The sequence below is a fragment of the Marmota marmota genome, unplaced genomic scaffold (assembly GCF_001458135.2).
Source record: "Marmota marmota marmota unplaced genomic scaffold, marMar, whole genome shotgun sequence".
Classification (NCBI taxonomy): domain Eukaryota; kingdom Metazoa; phylum Chordata; class Mammalia; order Rodentia; family Sciuridae; genus Marmota; species Marmota marmota.
The window spans coordinates 12,352,182-12,377,180 of NW_025999968.1; positions in this window are offsets into that span (position 1 = coordinate 12,352,182).

The window sequence follows — 24,999 nt, forward strand, 5'->3', positions numbered from 1 at the left end:
GTCATACCTATCTATGTAATTTTGTTCATTACTTTTAAACATAGAGTGAGTCCACTAATTCCTATCCCGCTCAGAACAATCATGCTTTGTTTTTTTCCTATTTGTGCAATTATGAATATTTCACCTCATTTAACACTTTTATGTTTATGCTCATGAACATTTACTGGGAAATAGACCAGAGCCTAAAAAAAAAAAAGTTATTAGCTTCCTTGACTTCATCAAGTTGTTTGTGGAGAGGCGATTTCACAAACACACACACAACAAATCAAAGAGATGTGATATCCTTTTGTGTTATTGGGCAACATGGTGGAAAAAAATGGAATTTGTGAACTTTATTACTCAAGGTGACAAGTTAATATTTGGGTTATGGTGTGCAGCTCCCAAGTGAGATTTGTTGCATCCTCAAAATTGCATAAAATGTCTAAAGAGAGAGGGAAGCCTCCATACCCCAAAGAGACTCCTGAGGAAGTAAGATTGGAAACTTACAAGTCCACAGGCAATGTGTGAAGTGGAGAGTGAAGAGAAGACTGCTTGCATGAAGAATTTTAATGATTTGAAAGTTTCTTTTCTTCTTACTAGTTTTGGTAGAGGGAGGGCAGTGAGGTAAGGAAGTCATCTTTCAGATGTCTTTTTTCCCCCCTACTAAAGACAATGAATGGTTGATTTAGTACAAGCATCATAGAGCAGAAAAACAAAACATAGAATTAAGTCAAAATGATTCTATAGTTTTTATTATTCCTATGAATGTTTGCACTTTCATAGGCATATATCTCAGCTAGGAGAATGCTACTGGAAATTCCTGGTCTCTGCAAAGAGGAGCTATTAGTTATTGGGAAAGGTGTGCCTATTGAATGGGACAGGCCTGTACCAAGAGGCCTTGGCTGGGGCTGCTGCCACAATACTCATGATTCAAGGCTGTGCATTTCTTCTTTTCAGGTAAGACAAGGTGACGTATATTACTTGCTGGGTAAGACAGAGGGGAGGAGATTAGTTACTAGGAGCCATCAATTCATTATTATCCCATTTAGTATGTACATACTAAAAGGATCATAAGAGGATCACTGAACTAGATAGGCCTAAATCATTCTTTTCAACCTGTCCATTAGAGCCTTGTCCATCCTGCAGTGCTGGAGTAGATGGTGAAGGCGGAGACCAGATAAACTCAAACCACTCCTATGATTAAATGAGGCCAACCGTTTCTGTCCTGGCCCAAGTAAATGATGTTTCTGTGTCAATTTTCACATGCATACTTTGGAGGAAATTAGTATCTCATATTCTCATCTCATATTTTCCACAGCATTCTTAGAAATGTCGGGAAAATATTTTGAAATCTTTGTTAAAACCTAGGATTTGGGTTCAAGATTTTTTTTCTTTATATGGGTCTTCTCAGTTTAAATTGTTTCATATCTTTACCTTTTTATTTTACAAATACAAAACAAGTTATTTGTTCATCTTTGGGAGGGCTAAAATAGTATCACCGATTGGAAAGTTATAGCTGTCCACTTGGACCAGAATTCCTTTTTTCTTTTTTTAAATTAAGTGATTAATTTATTCTAATTATCTACCTTTTTTCCTAAGATTGCATACAATTTTTGATCTAAAATAACACTAGATTTACAATATCAGATTTTCATTTACTAAAAAAATATGAAAGATCATAACTTATATTTGGGGGCTACTATTTCCCTGTTAAATCAGTGAGTGAAATAGCCTTAAAAGGACTATTCAGCCAAGTTCAAGAATACATTATTTGAGACCCCATTACATGTCAAACTCTGTGACAGGCATTGGGGAGAAAAAGGCAAATGTTACATCATCTAGAAAAGTAAGTAAAGATATTTAACAAACAACTCTAACACAATGTGATAAGTGCTGTGATAGAGAATTTGGTTCTGTGATTTTAGTGTCAGTTAATCTCATCTTCCCAAGAAAATATTATGTAATGAGGAATTGTCATCTCAGTACAGCATTGGAAATTACTACTTATCCAGTTGTCATTTACTTGGATAATTTTAGTAGGTATTGCCTAACAGAGGATGCTGAGGGAAAATAAAACTGTTTTCAGTAGAGTCCCCTTTGACCTGCAAACCATGATATTCATAATATTTAGTACGTAGTGCAAATTTAGCCACCTGCCCCTCCGGTCTTCTGGTGAAGGAAAAAATACTTGGTTTCCAAAAGATTTAGTATGAATGCATGCCCTCACTTTCTTCTTTGGGCCTCCCCCACCCCCCTTGAGAATATTTATGGGGTACAAATGTAAATGCTTCAGAGGCTTTGAGCAAAGGTGTTATGGATACACCCCTGATTTGCTACTTATACTTAGGCTGAATTTTAATTGATCTGATCTTTTTACCACCAAAGCTTTATCAACTTTATTTTTTAATCACATAGAAATAATTCATTGTGTGTTTCAATCTAGGAGATCCCTGAGTTTCAGAACTCTGAAGGAAGGGCAACAAAGGAAGAATTAGTATATGCTTTATATTCTACTCTTATTTATTGGTACCTGCAGCTTTAAGAGTTAGGATGAATACCTAAAATGCTGCACAATGGCTTCTTCCACAGTCACCTCCTGTGAGCCACAGTGAGCCTCCTTGGCTCTTCACAGCTTGTTATTTTGCCAGGTTAAAATGTACTTAGCACTGCTCCAGAGGCACTACAGGGCCCTGTCTGGCACTTGCTCTGCCTCCCTGTCTCAGTAACTGTGAACAAGAGGTATCCATCCCCTTGCCCAGTGCTTAATGACATAAACTGGAAGCCCTTGTATGTGCTGTTTCCAGCAGAGATCAGACCATTTTAACCCAACAGAAGGGTCATGGTCACATTAGATGAGCCACCACTATGAAAGAGGCCTTGAGTATGGAGAAGAAACTCACTCAGGGATTCTAGAAGCATTCTGGAACTGGTTATAGCTTGGATCTCTTTAGTTAAAACTCCTATGAGATTTGGGCAAAAGTGAGTGAATAACTTGAAGTGATGGAGTTTTGTGATCTTAATAAGTAATATTGTTTAACCTGAGTTCTTGATACAGATTTCTGATATTCTGTCTGAGTTTTACAGAATGATTTCTTTTGAATAAATTGCCTTACTCCTCTGAGCAGATTCCAGGTAACCTAGTTCTCTTCACTGTGAAGAACTGATAGAATTCTCTTTCCTTGGGGGATGCTTAAAAATACATAAAGAAAAATTATATCACCTTAAGTACATTGAGTTTAAAAACATGCAGTCAGCCCTGCCAAATTTTCCTTCACCTTGGAGAATTGGAATAATTATTAAGTGTGCAGACAAAACTAGGTTTCTCTTGCAGGCAGATTTTTATGATTCTGGCTTGGACTTTTGTTCAAGTCTCATTTTCATTTTCTTAGTGTAGCTAAATGAAGTTGCTGCAGGTAGGCCAGAGGGGGGCACCAAATCATCATGATTGATAGAGCAGTTTGCGTATTCCTGGGAGGCTCCACCATCAAGCCTGTGAAAGTTGTGTCTGCCATGAGCATTTTGGGTGGAAAACAGATTGAAGTGTCTGTTTGCCGAATCATTGTTAATCCAGGAGCTCACACACCAGCTTTGGTGACTCCAAATATGCTCAACTGCTGAGGAAGCACCAGTTGGGAGCTGTGTGTTTGTAAACATGTCAGGAAGCCTCTGCCCTCTTCCACTCTTTCCTTCTTTCCTTCATTCATTGGATGGAGGTGAACTGTGGGAAGAATTGAGATAGTAGCTGCTTTGACCTTGGAAGGCAGGAGCACAGGGATGGATCTTTCTCAATGAGATAGAAAAATTATTGGCAGTTATCGAGATTTAATTGTTCTTGATAAGTTGTTGAAGTATTTGGTTTTCAGGAAAGGGCATGCAGTGTACAACATTTAATGTTCTCCTTTCTTAGTCTTTCAGAGGAGTTGCCTTCCTTTATCCTATTTCCTAAAGCAGGGTTTCTAAATCACAGATAACTTTCAAAATGGTTCCACCACAATTATTGGAATTTATCTAGTATGGAAAAGTATTTCATGCTTGTTGGTTGTTACTACCCATTTGTGATCTGTAGTTGCTACCTGTCTTTATTCATAGTGGATTAATTTAAGGCAGGGGTAAGGGTTAGGGTAAAGTAGCCAAAACATCTTCTGTCTCAGTAGGGAGGGTCTGAGTGTGCTTACTCTGTTCTTTGTTAATGTGGGTTAGATTTCAAGTCTTTGTGCAAGCATGTTTGAATTCCAAACGTGATTAATTATGATCATGAGAAACTTAGAACTCATTTAAGTCCTAAATTCTGCTTTGTCTTCTCTTTTCCTCTTTGACGTTGTGTTTGGCACTGGACCACTGAGCTACATCCCCAGCCATATTTTGTATTTACAGAAAGGGTCTCACTGAGTTGCTTAGCACCTTGATTTTGCTGAGGCTGGCTTTGAACTTGCAATCCTCCTACCTCAGCCTCCCCAGCTGCTGGGATTATAAGCATGCACTACCACACTAGGAAAACAGGCTTTGAGGATCTTAAAACATTATAACCTAGTGTTTAAAAACTTGGATCCCAGAGCTAGACTGCTTTGGTATGAATATAGCCCCTGCTGCTTAGTAGCTGAATGATCCTGGTAAATACCTCCCAGTGCCTCAGTTTCCTCATCTTTAATGTGCAGAAATGATAGTATCATAGGGTTAGTGTGAGAATTACATGACTTATTTTTTGTAAAGTGGTTAGAATGGACCTGATGTATAGTATTTCATGAGTATATGAGAAATAAATGTTTAAAGGTGATGTAAAACCCATTATAGTAGGTGAAGACATTTTTAATTTTTCATAGACTCTTACTATCAGGTGACTTGATCCTGTGCTTAGCTCCCTGGCTGGTATTTCAGGACTGTACCACCATCTCTTATGCTAATAGAAACCTTTAAAAGAGAAGAATTGGAATAACAAAAATCTTGCACAAAGATCATATTACAACTAACTCTTAACATAATTTATTTAGCAAACATTTATATAGAACTTACTGTGTGCCACAGACTATTTTAAACACTACACAAATATTAACTCATTTAATCCTCATTATAACATGAGAATACTTGTTGAATTTCAATTAAGTGATGTGAGAAAATTTTCTAGCTTAGTGTCTGATATGAAAATCCTTCAATAAATATTTGTTGAAGGAATGAATACCTGTGAGTGACTCAATCAGTCTATCTTGTTTGGCTATCAAAAAAGTAAACAATACACCAGGATGTTATATTAAGTGGCTAATGTATTCTCAGAAACTGGAAGAAATTGAGACTTTTTTCCTATAGTTTTGATCAATTTGTACTGAGGGGACTAAAGAGGCTTAATTGTTCCCATACCTTTCTCAGTACTAAATAACATTTTTTTTTTTTTGCATTTTGTGTGAATGTCATAAAATTGATGAAGTCTTTGATTATCTTTAGACTATTAGATTTAACCTATATTGAACATTTGAGACCAATATTCTTAAGTTTTTATTTGTATTTTTATTTTGGATTTTGAGCACAAAGTATTTTAGTTTCCTTCATAACAGCAAGATTTGTCAATTTTCCTCACTTGAATTGTATCTTTTATGTTTGTTCTATTTTAGAAAACATTTGTATCAAATTTCTTTGTCACTGCCTATAGAAGATTAGTAAATAGTACTTAATATTTTATATTGCTTTATCATAATTTAAAAAATTGGCATATTAATCCTGATAAGTAAGTTAGTTTTAAAAAATAATGTTGGACTTATTTAAACACCATTTGGGAGCATTTAACAGATAAATGCCAGTTTTTTTATGAGCCTATAATAAATGTTTTTATTCAATAGGCTTTTGCTTCACTCACTGTAGATTCCTTTTATACTCACGAAATTAGTTGCTTTAGCTTTAAATTCTACTGTTCTATCATGTTAACTGTGTGGAAGCACACAGTTAACATGATAGAATCAATGTAAAAAGAACAACTGAAGATGTCAATAGCCTCTGTAGTGCTTTTCTCTCACTTTCTGGTTATCCATCAAAATTTTGTCTCTTCCTAATCCATGACAATATTCTGGTGAAGTGGAATTTATTTATTTTTAAATGAAACTATTGAGAGCCATAGGGTACTTGGAAAAGTATGGGTAAGTTTTCAGGAGGAGCTAAGGTCCCTTTGTAGTTATAAAGAAGTGTAGAGGAAGGATCAGATCTGTAATCTCTTATCTCTGAGAAGAAATGTTACTGACACTACTGGAGAAGACATGGGTGATTGTGGGCAAGGCGGGTCAGGGGGGTCAGCAAGTCTAAAGTCACAATGTTGTTAAAAGTAACAGTTGAGGAATGGGGCTGCCCTGTGTCTCATCCAGTGGTAAATTGAATATTATGAATTGAGGGTAAAACCTTTCCCAACCCAGGTGATTGGCCTAATTGAATCCTGGGGAAGTGGCTTTTTGAGTGACTTAAGAATTCCAGTGTAACTTCCACACCCTGGTTTGGGGTAGCCCTGAGATAGAGGTGGAGGCCAGCTTCCTCACTGCATATTGTGGATTTAATGAAGGGGTGAAGGACAGAGTACTGAAGAGGTACCTTTGGAAAATCTGGATTTCAGCTGCAAACTGAAGCATCAAGTTTGGCAGTTGTGACAGGGGGCAGCTTCTCAGACCAGAACAACAAGTTTTGATAGGGTTTGTAGTACCTTCCAGCTTAATGTGACACAACCAAATTCTGTCTCCTGAAATGAGAGGTGTGAGCTATGGGTCTTAGAAACCAGTAAATATTGTAGAGGATTCCTAGACATATCAGGATAAGATAGTGGCAGGCTCTCTGCAGAACAGGTACTGGACTTGTTTATTCAATTATAAACTTCTCCATGCAGATACTTAATGAAAATCTAGGTAGCTTAAGAAATATTTGTGAAAATATTGAAAGAAATTAATATTTTGAGTATTGTGCTTTAAAATATTTTTCAGGTCTCATTATTCACCTGCCAATCTGTGAAATAGGACCCTCAGTTTTCAGTTTACCTGTCCCTGGATCCACTCCCACACATACATGTTCAGGTATCATATGCACCCTCATGTACTCCCTTCTGCCCTTTCTGCCTCCTCTCTGGGTAATATCTATCCCTGTCTCATGGACTGTAGCATGTTGGCCTTTGCTCCTCACACCTCCGTGAAGTCAGATTGAGCCCTTTGGCTTCCCTGAACTTGCATGGTTCATCATGCATCCAAAGATTTCTCAGTTTTTACCCCTGCAAATATTGCCCATACTTTAAGGTTGAATGAGACTTTGGATAAATATTTAAAAATCTGAAACCAAAGTTTTCCAAAGGTACCTCTTCAGCACTCTGTCCTTCACCCCTTCATTAAACCCACAATATGCAGTGAGCTGGCCTCCATCTCTATCTCTGGGCTACCCTGAAATAGGATGTGGAAGTTATACTGGAATTCTTATTTATCCAAACTTTTACTTCTTTGCTGATCTTCTGTAATTTATATGTTATGATAGAGTAAAACCTTCCTGAGTAGGGTCCACACCTTTGTTGTCTTCTGTTATCATTTATTTTACTATGCTCTGTTTATGCTTGAATATAAACCAGGTTTCTGTTATATCAGATTGGATCAAAAAGAGGATCTATTGGATAAATAAAAACACACTTATAGATGGATTCTGGAATCTGCTTGCTGATAGGGGCTGTAGCTATAAACTTTATAAGCTTAGTTTTTAATATGTTGTCAACAAGCACAATTTCATTAAGGCATAAGTAAGTATTTATTCTTATGAGGAAGGGAGTGTTCACCTAAACTTTTCCCCAAATAAGTGACAAAACATCTTCTTTTCTATGATATCCTGGAAAAATACCAGTTTTGGTGTTTTGCTGTGTGAAGTATATCCTAGTTTATATTAATGATATATTGACATAATCTCTCTTGAATAAAAAAATCTTATTAAAATGAGTGTATTGTTTATTCTATGAAATATAATTAATTTTTAGACAGTTATTTTTTAGTTGAAAATTTATTTAGTTAATAGAAATGCTTTGCACAGACTTCCAAAGATTTTATCACATGCTTTGAAATTTCATTTTTCTTTGGTATTGTATGGTCTTTAGAAAATCCTTCAAATTAAATATATTAAAGTAGAAACTGAAAGAAAATAATCAGAGGTAAAACAATAAATTTGCAGACAGAGATTTATTTTTGAGATTTCTTTAAATAAATGTCCACTGCTATATGTTTTTTGTTTTATTCATTCTATTTTGTTATACATGACAGTAGAATGCATTTCAATACATAGTACACATATATAGCACAATTTTCTATTTCTTTGGTTGTACACAAGGTACAGTCACATCCTTCGTGTCTTCATACATGTACTTATGGTAATGATGACCATTGCATTCCACCATCTTTTCTACTCCCTTCCCTTCCCTTTCCCCTATCCAAAGTTCCTCCATTCCTTCCATGTTCCCCATCACCCTCAATATGTATCAGCATCCATGTATCAGAGAAAATACTCAGCCTTTGGTTTGGGGGATTGACTTACTTCACTTAGCATGATATTCTCCAACTCATCTCATTTACTTGCAAATGCCATGATTTTGTTCTCTTTTAATGCTAAATAATATTTGATTGTATATATATGCCACATATTCTTTATCCATTCATCTATTGAAGGGCATCTAGGTTGGTTCCACAGTTTGGCTATTGTGAATTGTGCTGCTATAAACATTGATGTGGCTTTGTTACTGTAGTATGCTATTTTTAAGTCCTTTGGGTATAAACCAAGGAGTATGTAGCTCAAATGGTAGTTCCATTCCAAGTTTTCCAAGGAATCTCCAAATTGCTTTTCAGATTGGTTGCACCAATTTGAAGACCCACAAGCAATGTGTATGCCATATATATATATATATATATATATATATATATGAAATTAAAACTACTAATGTCTCCAAGAATTAAAATACTGTTGGAAAAATGTTAACTTTCAATTTATGGACTCTTAGGTAGACTTTAAACTATATATACAATAACATTTTTCTTTGGAAAAGTAAACAAATCAGTGGGCATAAGCCAATATGTCAAAGTGCTCATATTTCCTCCATGTACTGACTGAGTTTTTATCATGTATTACATTTTCATTATACTCCATATTATATTTACCTTTCACAGGATCACACTGAGACTGTTCTAGGCAACACAGAAATCAACACTGTTAATGACTCATTCTGTGGCTGAATAGTTTCAGATCATTTTGAAATTGGAAATAGTGAAACAATTGAAAACATATCAATTGTATGTTAGAAGGAGTTAAATATGGAAATTCAATGAATGCAATTCATGTTAAGAGTGTGTTTCTTTGGAGGTGATACAATAATTTCTGTTGTTGATACAAATCTATCTATCTATCTATATCTATATCTATCTATATCTATCTATCTATCTATCTATCTATATATATATATATATATAAATATATAAAACAATGATTGTTTTCCGCTATGGTCCTGAGTAGAGTATTTATCCCTTAACATGTTAATCACCTCCAGTAAAATTTACTGCTTTGCCCTGGTGAAATGTAGATGCCTCTTTGATAGAGCTTGAGATCCAGTTGTGGTACTTTTCCTAAAAGCAACTCCAAAGGAAAGGGCATCCTGTCCTGAAGCAGAACTGAAAGACCCAACACATTTGAAACTAAAATTTTCTAGGATCTTATTTATTTATTTATGTATTTATGTATTCATGTATTTATTTATTTATTTATTCTTTTTAGTTATACATGACAGTAGAATCCGTTTTGACATAATTATAAAGACATGGAATATGTCTTATTCCAATTCAATCCCTAGTACCTCTTCTTCTTTTCCCCTCTCCCACCCGCTGCTCCCTATCCACTACCCTACTGGTCTTTTTGCCATTTATCTATAGTTATTATTTTTAAATCAATTTCTTATGGATGTACAAAATGGTGAGATTCATATATGTATATAGGAAAGTTAAGTCAGATTCACTGTCTTTTCTTTTCCTATTCCCCTCCCTTCCCATCACTCCCCTTTGTCTAATCAACTAAACTTCTATTTTCCCTCAACCTCTCTTATTGTAGGTTAGCCTCCACATATCAGAGAAAACATTAGACCTTTGGTTTTTTGAGATTGGCTGAGCATGATAGTCTTCAGATCCATCCATTTACCAGCAAATGTCATAAAGTTATTTTTCTTGAACGCTGAGTAATAATCCATTGTGTGTGTGTGTGTGTATCACATTTTCTTTATGCATTCATCTGTTGAATGACAGCTAGATTGGTTCCATGACTTGGCTATTGTGAATTGAACTGCTATAAACATTGATGTGGCTGCTTCACTGTACTATGCTGATTTTAAGTTCTTTGGGTATAAACATAAGAGTGGGATACCTGGGTCAAATGGTGGTTCCATTCCTAGGTTTTTAAAATTTTTTTAAAAAATTTTAATTTGTTACATATGACAATAGAATGCATTACAATTCATATTACACATATAGAGCACAATTTTTCATATCTCTGGTTGTACACAAAGTAGAGTCACATCCTTCGTGTCTTCATACATGTACTTAGGTAATGATGACCATCTCATTCCACCATCTTTCCTACCTCTTTGCCCCTTCCCTGCTCCTCCTCCCCTTGTCCTCTTTGCCCTATCAAGAGTTCATTTAATCCTCCCTTCCCTGCCTTTAGCTCCATCCATTTACCTGCAAATGTCATGATTTTATTCTGTTTTATGGTTGAGTAATATTCCATTGTGTTTATATACCATATTTTCTTTATCCATTCATTTATTGAAGGGCATCTAGGTTGGTTCCACAGTTTAGAGCTATTGTGAATTGTGCTGCTATAAATATTGATGTGGCTGTGTCCCTGTAGTATGCTGTTTTTAAGTCCTTTGAGTATAGACAGAGGAGTAGGATAGCTGGGTCAAGTGGTGGTTCCATTCCCATTTTCCAAAGATTCTTCATAGTGCTGTCCATATTGGCTGCACCAATTTGCAGTCTCACCAGCAATGTATGAGTGTGTCTTTTCCCCCACATTCTTGACAACACTTTTTGTTGTTTGTATTCTTAATAGCTGCTATTCTGACTGGAGTAAGATGAAACCTTAGAGTAGTTTTGATTTGCATTTATTGAATATTTTTTCATATATTTGCCAACAATATGATTCTATAGCTAGAAGAACCCAAAAAATTCCACCAGAAAACTTCTAGAACTAGTAAAAGAATTCAACAAAGTAGCAGGATACAAAATCAACACCCATAAATCAAAGACATTTCTGTACATCAGAGACAAATCCTCTGAAAGGTAAGCGCAGAAAATTACCCCATTTGCAATAGCATAAAAAATACTTTGGGAATCAACTTAACAAAAGAGGTGAATGATCTATACAATGAAAACTACAGAACCCTAAAGAAAGAAATCAAGGAAGACCTTAGAAGATGGAAAGATCTACCTTGCTCTTGGATAGGCAGAATTAATATTATCAAAATGACCATACTACCAAAAGTACTATACAGATTTAATGCATTTCCAACCAAAATCCCAATGACATTTCTCATAGAAATTGAAAAAGCAGTCATGCAATTTATCTGAAAAAATAATAAGAGACCCAGAATAGCTAAAGCAATCCTTAGCAAGAAGAGTGAAGTAGGTGGCATCACTATACCAGACCTTAATGTATATACTACAGAGCAATAGTAACAAAACAGCATGGTAGTGGCACCAAAACAGCCTGGTAGACCAATGGCACAGAATAGAGGACACAGAGACTGACCCACAAAATTATAATTATCTTATATTAGACAAAGGTGCCAAGAACATGCATTGGAGAAAAGATAGCATCTTCAACAAATGGTGCTGGGAAGATTGGAAATCCATATGCAACAAAATGAAATTAAACCCCTATCTCTCACCATGCACAAAACTCAACCCAAAGTGGATTAAGGATCTAGCAATTAAACCAGAGACTATGCATCTAGTTCTAATAGAGTTCTAAATCTTAATAAAAGCATAAAACAGTAAGAACAGTTCAAAAAATGTTTAAAACTATTCACTATTTAATTTATTTGCTTTAAAAATAACTAATTGATTTATTTTTTATGTTGCTGGACCCAGACACTTACACATTTTATGGAGCACTCTGCCACTTAGCTACATCCCTAGCTCACTACTTAATTTCATCAAGTCCCACACAGGATTCTGTTTGGATCTGGAAACTTGATATGAAAAGCTGCATGAAATAATCCTCATTTCTCTTTGGGCTAAGTGTGCCAGCCTCCTGGGAAAAGAGACAAAAGTTTTGGAATATTTTTATATTCATGAAGTTGCTCTTTTTAGATGTCTGAGGAAAAGAGCTACAAGGCAAGGATAGAATATTTTACTCCTGTTCTGACTTATCTGCTTACTAAGACTAGCTGATACTGTACACTTCAATGACCTTTCTAGAGTCAAAATCAACATTGGCATTAAGAAAGAGGATTTGGAACAGAGAACTGTATTCGTGCTGGGAATCAGCCCCACCACAAGCTGTACATTTTATGCTACTTTGTTCTGCCTGAGCACATATTTGTATCTATGTAAACAGAACAATCTCTTCAGGACTTCATTCTAGGCCAGGGAGGGAGAATTAGAATGACATGGCTTGATAATTTACAGAATCAGTAACTATTGAGATTCTTCAACATCCATTAAAACATCTCCACTTGAGCCATGTGTGTAAGTGAAAGAGTTCAAAGGCATTTCAAAAACAAGCATGTGAAGAAAACTCATTTGATTCTCGTGTGGTTTGAATGTATGTGTCTCTTTGAAATTTGTATGTTGGAATTTAAATTCCAATTTAAATGATGTGGGGCCTTAAGAGGTAATTAGGCCGAGTGGGATTAATGTTCTTATAGAAGAGGCTTTTGTGAGTGCTGCCTGACTCTTCCATCTCTTCTCAATTTGAGGAAATACTGATTCTCCTTTTTTGTCTTTCTGCAATATGAGGATACAGAGACAAGATATCACCTTGGAAGCAGAGAGCAGCCTTTACTGGACATTGATTCTGCCAGCACTTTGATCTTGGATTCCCAATCTCCAGAACTGTGAAAAGTAAATTTCTACTCTTTTATATGTTACCCAGGCCTGGGCATTTTGTTTTAGCAGCACGAGCAGAATAGGACAGATTCTGAGAGTCATATCAAAAGTACTTTATAAAATATTCTAAATAGTGAATGATTGAAGATTAGTAATGAAGGACTTGGCAGTGAAGAAAAGCTATGAGTTGTGGAAATGGAGGGATATTTAGAGGCACAACTGACTTAGTGAACTCTCTCTAGGGCAGGTCTTAAATGACTGAAAAATCAAGTGCACCTCTGATCTGTACCCTATTTTTGTGTAGGTCCTACAGTAAAGAATGCTCAGCTTCAAGAGATTCTTAAGAACATGGTTCCTGGGGCCCAGCATGGTGGCACATGACTGCAATCCCAGTGGCTCAGGAGACTAAGACAGGAGGATTGCAAATTTAAAGCCAGCCTTAGCAATTTAGCAAGGTACTAAGCAACTTAGTGAGACCCCGACTCAAAATATAAAGTAAAACAGGCTGGGGATGTGGCTTAGTGGTTGAGCACCCCTGGGTTCCCTGTCCCTGGTTGTAAAAAAACAAAAACAGCAAACCCAAACAAAACTCAAAAACCAAAATTACCAAAACACACACACACACACATACACACACACATACACACACACACACAACCAAAAAGAAAATGCTTCTTACAGCTTGGGGGTCCATAGCTGTAATGAATTGTGGTATAAGTTAGTAACTTTCAAAATTAAAGAATTATTTTAAAACTATTATTCTGTAGAAATAATATTTTCTAGAAAAATACAAAAAACATCCAAGATTTGAGAATCACCATTTCCCTACAGCAATAACTGGATCATAATTAGCCTACAAGTTTTATTAATGATTTTGGGATGATAAACATCAACATTTTCCTACACAGTATAAATTTCTTTGTTTTACATCAAATGGAGGCAATGCTGGATATTTGGGGTGATTGACTTGTACTGTTAGGAGAAGACTCAAGAATATTGATTATTTCCATGGCCTTAGTATCTTAGGAAATAAGAGAAATAGCTAAAGTGAAAACTGCTAGTTGATTACTCTCTGAATTATTTAATGCCCATAAATAGAATATTTTAGAGATTTTAACCGATCAAGGAGAGAATTTTTTTCTGCATAACTGCAACCTGAAAATTCTACCAAAGTACAAGTGGAATAAAAATATTTCCACTGAAACAACTTATAGTTGATAAGGGATGTAATACAACAAAAAAGAAAAATAGGCACACAGTGGAGATTACTCAGAGCTGGGAGAAATTTTCTGAGGTAATAAACAGTTGCAGCCAGGATTTTCCAGAGTGTTCTGGAAGAAAACACCTGCTATGGAAATGCAGCTGGTATAGACAATATTGAAATTATGGATTTTAGTATTTGTGATAAAGAGACCAAAGTTACTTGTAAATGCATTGAAAACAAGTGATAAAAAGTAGTGATAATCTTAAATAGATATTTGCGGATGATATAATCAGTGTCAAATATAGACAGAGTCTGCACATGGAAAAGAAGTAGGTGACTAACTAAATTTGGTGCCAAACTAGGATAGTGCAGAGTTATTTTCTTGGCTTCCTTGATTCTCCTCCTCCTTAGGAGCTGACTGCTAATCCCAGGACCAGACTATAAGATTCTGTAAGTGAGGGATAGATTAAGTGTGTGAGGATGAGTTTAGCTTTAGTTTCTGTAACAATAACAAATTTTTACTATTCAAAATCTCCTCTTGATTTCTAATAAGGGTGGCCCCTCCATGGGGACCTTTATTTTGTTGAAGTGGATGGCCTGGAAAAATACAACTTGCTGACCTTAAGGATGGGTTGAATTGTTTCACTTAAAGAAAATGGATAGAGAGGTGAAAAGTTTGTTCTGGGAGAGGAGGCTACACATACAGAGAGAGTACTAGCAACTGAATGGGACAAGAAGTTTGTGATAAATAAAAGCAGTTTTAAAAAGAACATTTCTGATGTTTTGGTGGGCAGGATATATTGAAATTTGTTTGTTTTTTTTTTTTTGTTTCCACATGGCTCCTTCATTAAAATGACATTATGTTTGGAAGTGTTAAATAAATGTAAAAATTGTCAGAATCAAAATGGAGTCACTTGTGTTAACCCTGACAAGAAAAAGTAAATGAAACCAGGATGTTATGGAGGAAGGGAATGCCTGATAGGTAACTACAGAGTCACAAAACACTTCATGAACTACCTTGCACAAAGGCCACCACAACTTAATAAAAGAAGTTCTTCTACAGTGTCATCTGCCAAGCCACTGTGTAGGCAGCCTGCAACCGACACCACTCTTGTTATTAATCACTGTGGCCAAGGATTATTGTTTCAAAATATGATGTAATTTTTCTCAATTTTGTCTGTAAAAACTCCCTCTGGCCTTAACCTCTTTGAATGTGTGCATATGCTATCACTCCCATATTCCCATTGCCATGCTCTGCTATTCCCAAATAAATATCATTATTATTTGGAAAATCTCTGATTTTTAAAAAAAATTTAGGTTTGTAGAAATGTGTGTGTGTGTGTGTGTGTGTGTGTTGACAAATGACCTATCAAGTTTAATTTTAAACATTTTTAGGAGGAGAAGGGAATCCCAAGATGGCCAGTCTCATTTAGATCACAAGAGAATAAATTGAATTTTAAACTATATCCAGTTATTTTTCTAAAATCTATAGTGTGTATTTAATTATTCTCTTCTTTAACTTTATAATATATTTATTTAATCCACCATTACACATAATTAACTGAATTGAGGGAATTTCTGCTAACAGTTGTAGTCAGCCATCTGTGGCTTGAGGGTCTAGTGGGTAATATACATTTTTATAGAATGATTCCAGAGAAATTTTTATTTCTGTTGACATGAGCTCAACATAATGTATGCCTACAAGTTACTATTATTTGCAGATTAATAAGATAGTTTATAAGCTTCTTATCTGTTTTAGTCAATATGTAATTCTTTATTCAAGTAATGAGGGATTGTTAGCATATAAATAACATTCTGAGAGCATGCCTTGCCTATTTTAGTAAGTCAAATACTTACTCAGTTGGTGATAAAAGCAAGATCTAAACTCAAGAGCACTTATGTCTTTCCTCAGTTAAAGGTCTAACACAAAATAAATTCAGTTTCAATATTATTGATTAGATTTTTAAAAGCATTTTGCACTTTTCCTAAAAGATGCCTTGAGGCATTAACCATAAAATTAACTTGAGCATCTGCATCTACTTACAGCAATAATGATATATATTCAAACTGAAATCAGGAGCATGCAAATCAAGCCTTATGCCCAGTAACCCTTAGAATATTGAAGGATACATTAGAGATAAATGGTTATTTTAATTAGGAAGAGTGAAAATCTTTCTTGTGTCCCTTAAAAACAAAACCAAACAAACAAACCATGTTCTGTACTTCTTTCAGTAAAACGGCCAAGAAAACAAACTACTGTTTGTCAATGATTATTTAGAAGTTATCATTTGAGAGAGCTCAGCTTAGCATATGAATTTCCAAGGTGCCTTTTCTGTCTGATCTCTGTCACAGCCCCTCCATGCTCAGAGTGTGTGGAGGATGGCTCTGCAGGACTGTACCACAGGCACCAGCCATCTTCCATGGCATAGATGTATGAGTCACAGGTGGCTCCTCAGTGCACCTACTGCTTGGGAGCTGTGTGCATCCATTGTTTCATAAAATGAATTTTCAGTAGTTTGCTAGGAGATCCTCCATATTTATGCTGTCTTCATTTCTAAAATAATTCAATATATAAGAGGGAAGTATAGAGATACATAGTACATCTTGGCTGGGGAATAAAAGGAGCTTTGAAATAGTGCTGTACCTCATTTTATCTTTCACTGTGATCCCTTTTATGCTGATGGAGTAAGAACTTGACAGTTAAAGATAATTAAGTCTCTTCTGGCTAAATCAGCCTCTTTTAGATAAATATTTAATCTGTCCAAAATTCTAACTCATGTCAAGCCTCTTTCTTTTCTTACAAGTGGTACCACCACCTGCCACCTCCGTCTCTGCCTTGTCAGGATGGCAGGTAGGTGCAGGAGGAACATAAGTTCTGTCCCAGTGCAGGTGAGAATTAGAAGCCTGGAAGCCAGAGGAAGATCCCATCCACCCAGCCCTCCAGACCAGTGTGTGTGCTGTATCCTGCTTGCTTGAGATCAGGGGACTCTGCCTTGGCTGCCTTGTTTGTGGCTATCCCATCCACTGTTCTTTCAGAGTAGCAGTGAGCTCTGAGTTGTTGGGCTTCTCTTGATTTCTCCTTCTCCTTCTCTGTTTTTCTCATGTTCTAGATCCTGGAACTTTGGCTGTGCTTCTCATTCAGCTCTAGCTTGACTACAAGTCCTTCTGGTCTCCATCTCAGGATCACTTCTCTCTGCCAGGCATTTGAAGTCCTCAGCAAGAAAACACAACCATTCCTTTTGGGACAGAGGATCCTTTGGTATTGCCTAATGTCACAGAGGCCCTAGACAATGTGGGTACTGTCTTGGGCCTTTTCACTGTTTATACATACCTTCCACCATAGAGGCCCTTGATTGGCAACGCTGATTTGAACAGTTACCTTTCAGAGTTCCAAATAGCACTTTGTGCCCCTTTAATGTAATCTCTTGTCACTCCTGACCCTCAGCTGTAAGTCTTTGTAAACTCTCCTTCTCAGTGCTATTTTCCTCTCATTTTTTCACTGTAGAAAAAAATATATTTTATATGTGGGAAATATAAAGGAGCTGGGGAAGAAATATAAAGGAGCTGTAATCCTTAGTCAAATACGTATCTCATTCCCAGACCTCCAGAGCTTGTTGTATGCTGTGACATTAGATTCTTTGATGCCTGAGTTCAGATGTAGGGTCAGAGGCTGTGTTAGCAGGTTAATTGGTAAGGAGAAGAGCAGCTCCAGAGAGCATGCAAGGAGGATCTGTTGCAAAAATCTTTGTCAATAACTTCATAATATCAGCAACAAGACTGTAAGACAGTATGGGTTTGTTTTCACTCATCTCAGTTTGAGAAATGAAACTAGTTCAACAGCTTTTGTTTGCTTCTATGCTTAACCCTTCATTTAAATAAGAACCAATTACTTTATATATTCTATATTCTTAAACAGAAACTATATTAACTTTTAAGAGCTACAGTAAGAAAAACAATTTCCATACATTGGATGGCTTAAACAACAGAAATTGATTTTCTCACAGCTCTGAGACTAGAGGTCCAAGGTCAAGGTGTGGCAGATTTCTTCTGATCCTTCTCTCCTTAGCTTGTCAATGGCCCTAGGCTTTCTGTTTCCTCACATGGCTTCTATTCAGGGTGCACTCATTTCTGATGCCACCCCTCTTCTTAGAAGGATATGTCATTTTGGATTAGGATCCCACCTAAGAACCTCATTTTAACTTAATCATTTCTTTAAAGACTTCATCTCCAAATATGGTTTTATTCTGAGGTACTGGGAGATGGAACTGTATTGTATGGATTTTAGTATGTCACAATTCAGTCCATAATGGCGATTGCATTCTAGGGAATTAAAAATGTTTTTAAATTCTAAAAATTTAAATTCTAAATTTTAAACTCTAATCACTAAGGAAACAACTGCTTTAAGGAATCTTTAAAGAACTTTAAAGAATCATTGTCTTCCTCACTTTATATTCAATCTCTCTTTTTCTCAAAATTTAAACCTAGTTAATATTTTAATATCTATTTCTCCAAATAAATAAACAATACTCATACCCAAATATAATATTTATATTTTTAAGTTTTGATTTTGTTTTCCTAAAGTGGAGTGGTATTCTATGTACGGTTGTTGTGGTTTTTTGTTTGTTTGTTTTCATTTGATGTGCTTTGGAGATCTTTCCATCTTTCTCACCCTTGGCATTGTTGACATTTGGGGCTGAATAAATCTTTGTTGGGAGAGGGATTCTCCTGTGCATTATAGGATGTTAACAGCATTCCTAGCCTCTGATCATTAGACACCTGTGACACTTCCTTTCTGCCTGCTTTATCAGTCACAAATGCTCCCAGATATTCATTGGCAAATATGCCCTGATGGGCAAATTTGGTTCCAGTTGAAAAACCACAGATACAAAGAGAATTTTCTATTTTTAAAAAATATTTTAATCAAAACATAATAATTATATATGTTTATGTGGTACTTTGTGATATTTCGATGCATGCATGTAATGTACAATGATCTGATCAGGTAACTGGTATGTCTATCCCTTCAAACATTTGTCACTTCTTTGTATTGAGAGCATTCAAAATCTTGTGAGTTATTTTGAAATATATAATTAAACATCATCTGTCCTAGGTACCCTACTGTGCTGTAGCTCTACAGTATCCAGATCATGGGTTGCACCATAGTTCATTTACAAACCCATATTGATGGAAATTGAATATATTTCCATTATCTTACCATTAGGAACAATACTGCATAGATCATCATTACATATACTCTTTGTTACATGTACTGACATCACTTTAAATTAAGATACTTAGAGATTTAATTGCTGGATCAAGGAAAATGTATATTTTGTATTTTGATACATGCTACCATATTATTCTTCAAAAGTTTTATGCAGTTTTTATTTCCACAAATGAGTGCCCATTTCTCCACAGTCTTGTCAAAGTCTAGTATAAAATCTTCATTTTTTTTTTTTGCTGAGCGACTAAAAAATGTTATCTAATTTACCTAATTTGTAGAAGTCAAACATCTATGTACTTGTGTTTCTGTTTTTGTGCTCTATTCATATTTCTTCCTTGAACCTTTATAAGGGTGGTTTGATTTGTAGAAGTTCTTCATATTTATTCTGATTCCTAATCCCTCTACTGCTACATGCATTGCAAAAGTTGTCTTCCATTTTGTTGCTTATTTCCTAATTTCATTAACACAAGCTTTGTGGCCAAAAACTAAGTTTATATGAACTAAACTTTTCAATGTTATTTAAGAAAGCTTTCCAAACCTTTATAATACTTTATGTTTTTATACCTCTTTATGCATTTTTATCATGTTTCACTTCTTACCATTTATATCTTAAATCCAGCTATACTTTATTTTTAAAAAGAGTTTTTTTTAGGTTCTCAGCAAAATTGGGAGGTAAGAGGAAGGTACAGAGATTTCCCATTTGCCCCATTCCCCAACATATACAGTCTCATCCATCATCATCATCAGGGGTAAATTTGGCATAATTGATGAACCTACAGTAACACATCATAATCACTTAATTCCCTATTTATATTAAGGTTGAATCCTGATGGTGTACATTCTATGGTTGGACAGATGTATAATGTCATATATTCTTCATTATAGTATCACAGAGTATTTTCACTGATTTTTTTTTAAATCCTCCATGATCTGTGTATCCATACTTCCCCCACCCCAACCTCTGACAACCACTGATCTTTTAATTGTCTTCATAGTTTTGTCCTTTTCAGATGTCATACAGTTGAGTTCATATGGCATGTGGCCTTTATATATTAGCTTCTTTTACTTTTTAATATGCATTTAAGTTTTCTTGATGTCTTTTCATGGGTTAGTAGCTCAAGGGAATAATTTTCCATTGTCTGGATTGACAAAAGGTAATTTATCCATTCACTAACCGATGGACATCTTGGTTGTTCTCAAGTTTTATCAATTATGAATAAAACTGCTATAAACATTATGATGCAGGTTTATGTGTGGACTTATTTTTAACTCCTTTGGTAAATACTAAGAAGGATTATTGCTGGTCCTGTGCAGTGATAAGAGTATGTTTAGTTTTGTAAGGAATTGCTACGCTTTGTTCCAAAGTGGCTATACAATTTTGCATTCCCATCAGCAACGAATGAGAGTTCTGTTGTTTCACGTTTCTGCCAACATTTGGGGGTGTCTGTGTTCTTGCTATAGTAATTCCAATATATTTGTGGTGTTATCTCATTGTTTTAATTTGCATTTCTTTGATGACATATGGTATACAGACTTTTTCCATATACTTATTTGCCAGCTGCATATCTTTCTTGGTGAGGTGAATGTTAAGGGGTTTGGTCCATCTTTTAATTGTGTGATTTATTTTCTTACTGTTTGAATATTGAGAGTTATTTATATAGTGTGGATAGTAGCTCTTTATCAAATATGTATTTTGCAAATATTTTCTTCCACTCTGAGTGTTGTCTTCTCATTCTCTTGCTATTGTCTTTTGTATAGCACAAGTTTTTATTTTAATGAAATTCAGCTTATCAATTATTTCTTTCATGTATGGTGACATGAGTGTTAAAAGACAATTGTTGTTCCCACAGTCAGTTAGGTTTTCTCCTGTGTTATCCTGTAGGATTTCTTAATTTTGCATTTTATATTTAGTTCTGTGGTCCATTTTGTGTTAATTTTCATAAAGAATGAACTCTGCATCTAAATTTTCTTTCGGCCTGTGAATGTTCACTAGTTTTAGCATCATTTGCTGTAAATACTATGTATTACCTTTGCTTCTTTGTTGAAGATCAGTTGACTGATCAGTATTTATAAGGATCTATTGCTAAGTTCTCTAATCTCTTCGATTGATCTATTTGTCCATTCTTTCATTAATACCAGTCTTAATTACTGTAACTTCATGGTAAATCTTAAAGTCAATTATTCTCAGCCTTCCAATTTGTTTTTCTCTTAAATATAGCATTGGCTCTTCTAGGTCTTTTGCCTCTGTGTATAAACTCTAGAACCATTTTGTAGAAATTCACAAAATCACTGATGGGGTTTTTAATTGAGATTTCTTTGAATCCATAGATCAAGTTGAGAAGAACTGACATTTTGATAATAAGTTAATGAGTCTTCCAATCATGATCATTAAATACTGCCCATTTGTTTAGTTCTTTAATTTTGTTCATCAAAGATCTGTGGTTTTTCTTACATACATATTCTCCATACTTTATTAGATTTATACCTAAGTATGTATTTTCTTTTTTGAATGAAAATGTAAATTATATGGTCTTTTAGTTTCAATTCCACTTGTTCATTGCTAGTATACAGGAAAGTTACTATTGACTATTTTTCATCAATCTTGCTTATGCTCCAACTGCTTTTCTTCTCTAGGAGATTTTTTTTTTTTTTTTTTTTTTTAGTGGACTATTTTTGTACACGAACTAAACCCAGGAAGAGCTAGAGGAGCTTCCAGGAGAACCCAGGAAGGGCTAGAAGCAGAGATTTCAAAGGTGCTGCTGAAAAGAGCCCAAAGCTTTAGCAGAGATGAAACAAATCAATGGATTCTTTATACTTCATTATCAGTTCTGCACTCATACTGGATGACTACAAACCCGTTCATATTCAGTGGAAAGTTAATTAAACTTTATATTCAGGAAGGAAAACAATGAAAGAAGTTGAAAGGGCCCAAAAGAATATAACACTAGCAAGATCATACATGAAAATGAGCACAATAAAAACCTAAAGTGGGAAGTGACACCTATTTCTTCCTCTCTCACCTCATCTCCTCCCAGTGCTTCCTCCTCTTTCTTACCTCTTTCCACTGCCCCTCTCTGCTCCTTGCAACTCCATGAACACCCTAAGAAGCTGCTGCTGTTGAACTTGCCACTTTGATCAGAGCTCTCTCATCCCCAGATGTCTCTGCCAACTAGCTCACTTCTTCAGTATAGACACCTAGGGAGTAAGACATTCCCTGGGCACCATCCTGTCTAATAATATGCCTCTCCAACCATCTGGCCTGGATTTCTTTCTTTGAAGCACTTGATATCTTCTGCTGTGCTTTGTATTTTTACTTGTGCACGTTGATTATTTGTTGTCTGTTTCTCTCACTGAAATGAAAATTCCAAGAGTGATTTTTTTTTTTTGCTTTCTTTCTTTGGCTCATGTTTTATCTTCAGTGCCTGGAACAGTGACTGGTGCTCAATATGTATTTGTGTTGAATGACTAGATTGGGGTTACTGAGTTAAAATGTGGGGAAGATAAGACACGAGTGTCATCATCTGATTACTGATTCTTCTTTATAGGGACCTAAAGGTATTTTGTCTAAGATACATAATGATATTCCAGGATAAAGTCAATATACTTTTAGTATATATTTGTTTTGTAACATGTAGGGGATGTCTAACTTGTGATCACTGATAGGGCATATTATATGTGTTGAAATAAATGTTGTTGTCACTAACTTATTAGTTTTGTGAGATTAGGAAGCAGGAACCAAGGGAGACAGTGTTACTATGATATATTTCCACTTTCCCTGTGGTTAGTTTGTACCTCTCTATGAGGCCATCCAGGCAAAATCTTTCTGTTTTAGACTCCTTTCAGTAAGGTGAACTTTTAGGCAGAGATTTCTCCTTTACTGAAAAATAGAATCAATAAAATATTAGTGAGATGTTCATTGAAAATAAATAAGTCAACCAAAAGAGTTCATGCATATATTTGGGTAAAGATATATTTTTTCTTTCATAGTAGCTGTTTCTCAATAATTATGACTTTTTTCTCTTTACCTTATGATATAGTTACATGGAAAATATAGTCAAAAGTTAATTTTTTTTTTAGTGCTGGGGATTGAATACAGGGCCTCCCAGGGCCTCCCACCTGTTAAATATGACTTCAGTTACTGAGCTACACTTTCAACCGTCACTCCCTTTTTGGAACTAAACACAATTTTAATGAGTGCTGTAAGTGTGCAGGGGGCCAGATAAAACATTTGAATCCTACATTTCCATCTTGAATAGTTTGATAAGATGTCTGCATCATTTTAAAATATAAAATAAAATATATGAAGTGACTAGAGATTACTGCATTGCAATAACAACCATTTTCAAATCCTATTTCATAGTCTTCTGAGATCAACCTGATCCTCTCAATGCATTTGGAGTTTTCCTGTTTTAGAACAAAGAAATACTTTGGACTTTCCCCCAAACACTTGCTGGCTTTGTATTCTAATAAAGTATATATATTCCCATTTGTTCAATGACATTGCACTGCTAAAATTTATAGTTTAAATCGAGATAGACCTTTTAAATTTGTAAATGTTACAAATGTCAGTTTTGTAATAAGACACAATGGAATTTTTCAATTTGATTATATGTAAGGAACCCCAAATGTTTATTTATAATAAAAACATTTTAAAATTGATCAAACTGTATCACCCAATTCTAGTAAATTAGAGACTAATTTTGTCCTCAAAGATAAAATAAAATATGTACCTGAAATACATGGGAAAATAGGAAGAGAAATAATAGACAAAATTAAATTATTAATTCCAATACTTAGGTCTTGTGCTAGTTCTGTATTTCTGAGAATTGTGATGAAATTCAAAGTTAAACATACACTGAGAGACAATGAACTTTCCTTTGAATGAAGCATGCAATTGCTATGATTTCTAAGCTGAACGTTTAAGCTAGATGAAAGAGCTCATGTATATTGCTTTTATGTACACTGGCAACATGACTGCTAAGACTGTCCTATCATGTAGTACCTAGTGGTATTAATGATGTTAAGGGTGGAGAAAGAATTCACTTTGATTATTAAACAAATAGCTTCCAATTTAAACTTGTTATTTTTTAAAAATCCTTTGCCTGTTTCTGGTTATTTTTGCCTTAATATCAATTTTAACAGAATCATCTACTACAGGACTTCTTTTTTCAGGGATAGCACCCAGGAATAGGTTAACTAATGCTTTCTTGGAAAGGTTATTTCTAGAAAGATTGTTAATGCTTTGGCACTTTTGTCCAACTTAAAACTCATAGATTTAAGAGCTTAATTGGCCTAATGAAATAGTACTCAATAAGTATTGAGAGCTTACTGATTCAGTAGGAATCCTTAACAATAAGTATATTGCTGTTATCTAAAAGCAGACAGCATTGCTGTGGATCCAAAGACATTTCTCATTCTCAGATGTTTTTGAAAAGAAATAGAACTGGTTTCCAGTGAACATAGATATAAACCAGGGCTATGATGATATTTGTAGAAAAAAGTGTCCATAAAACTGT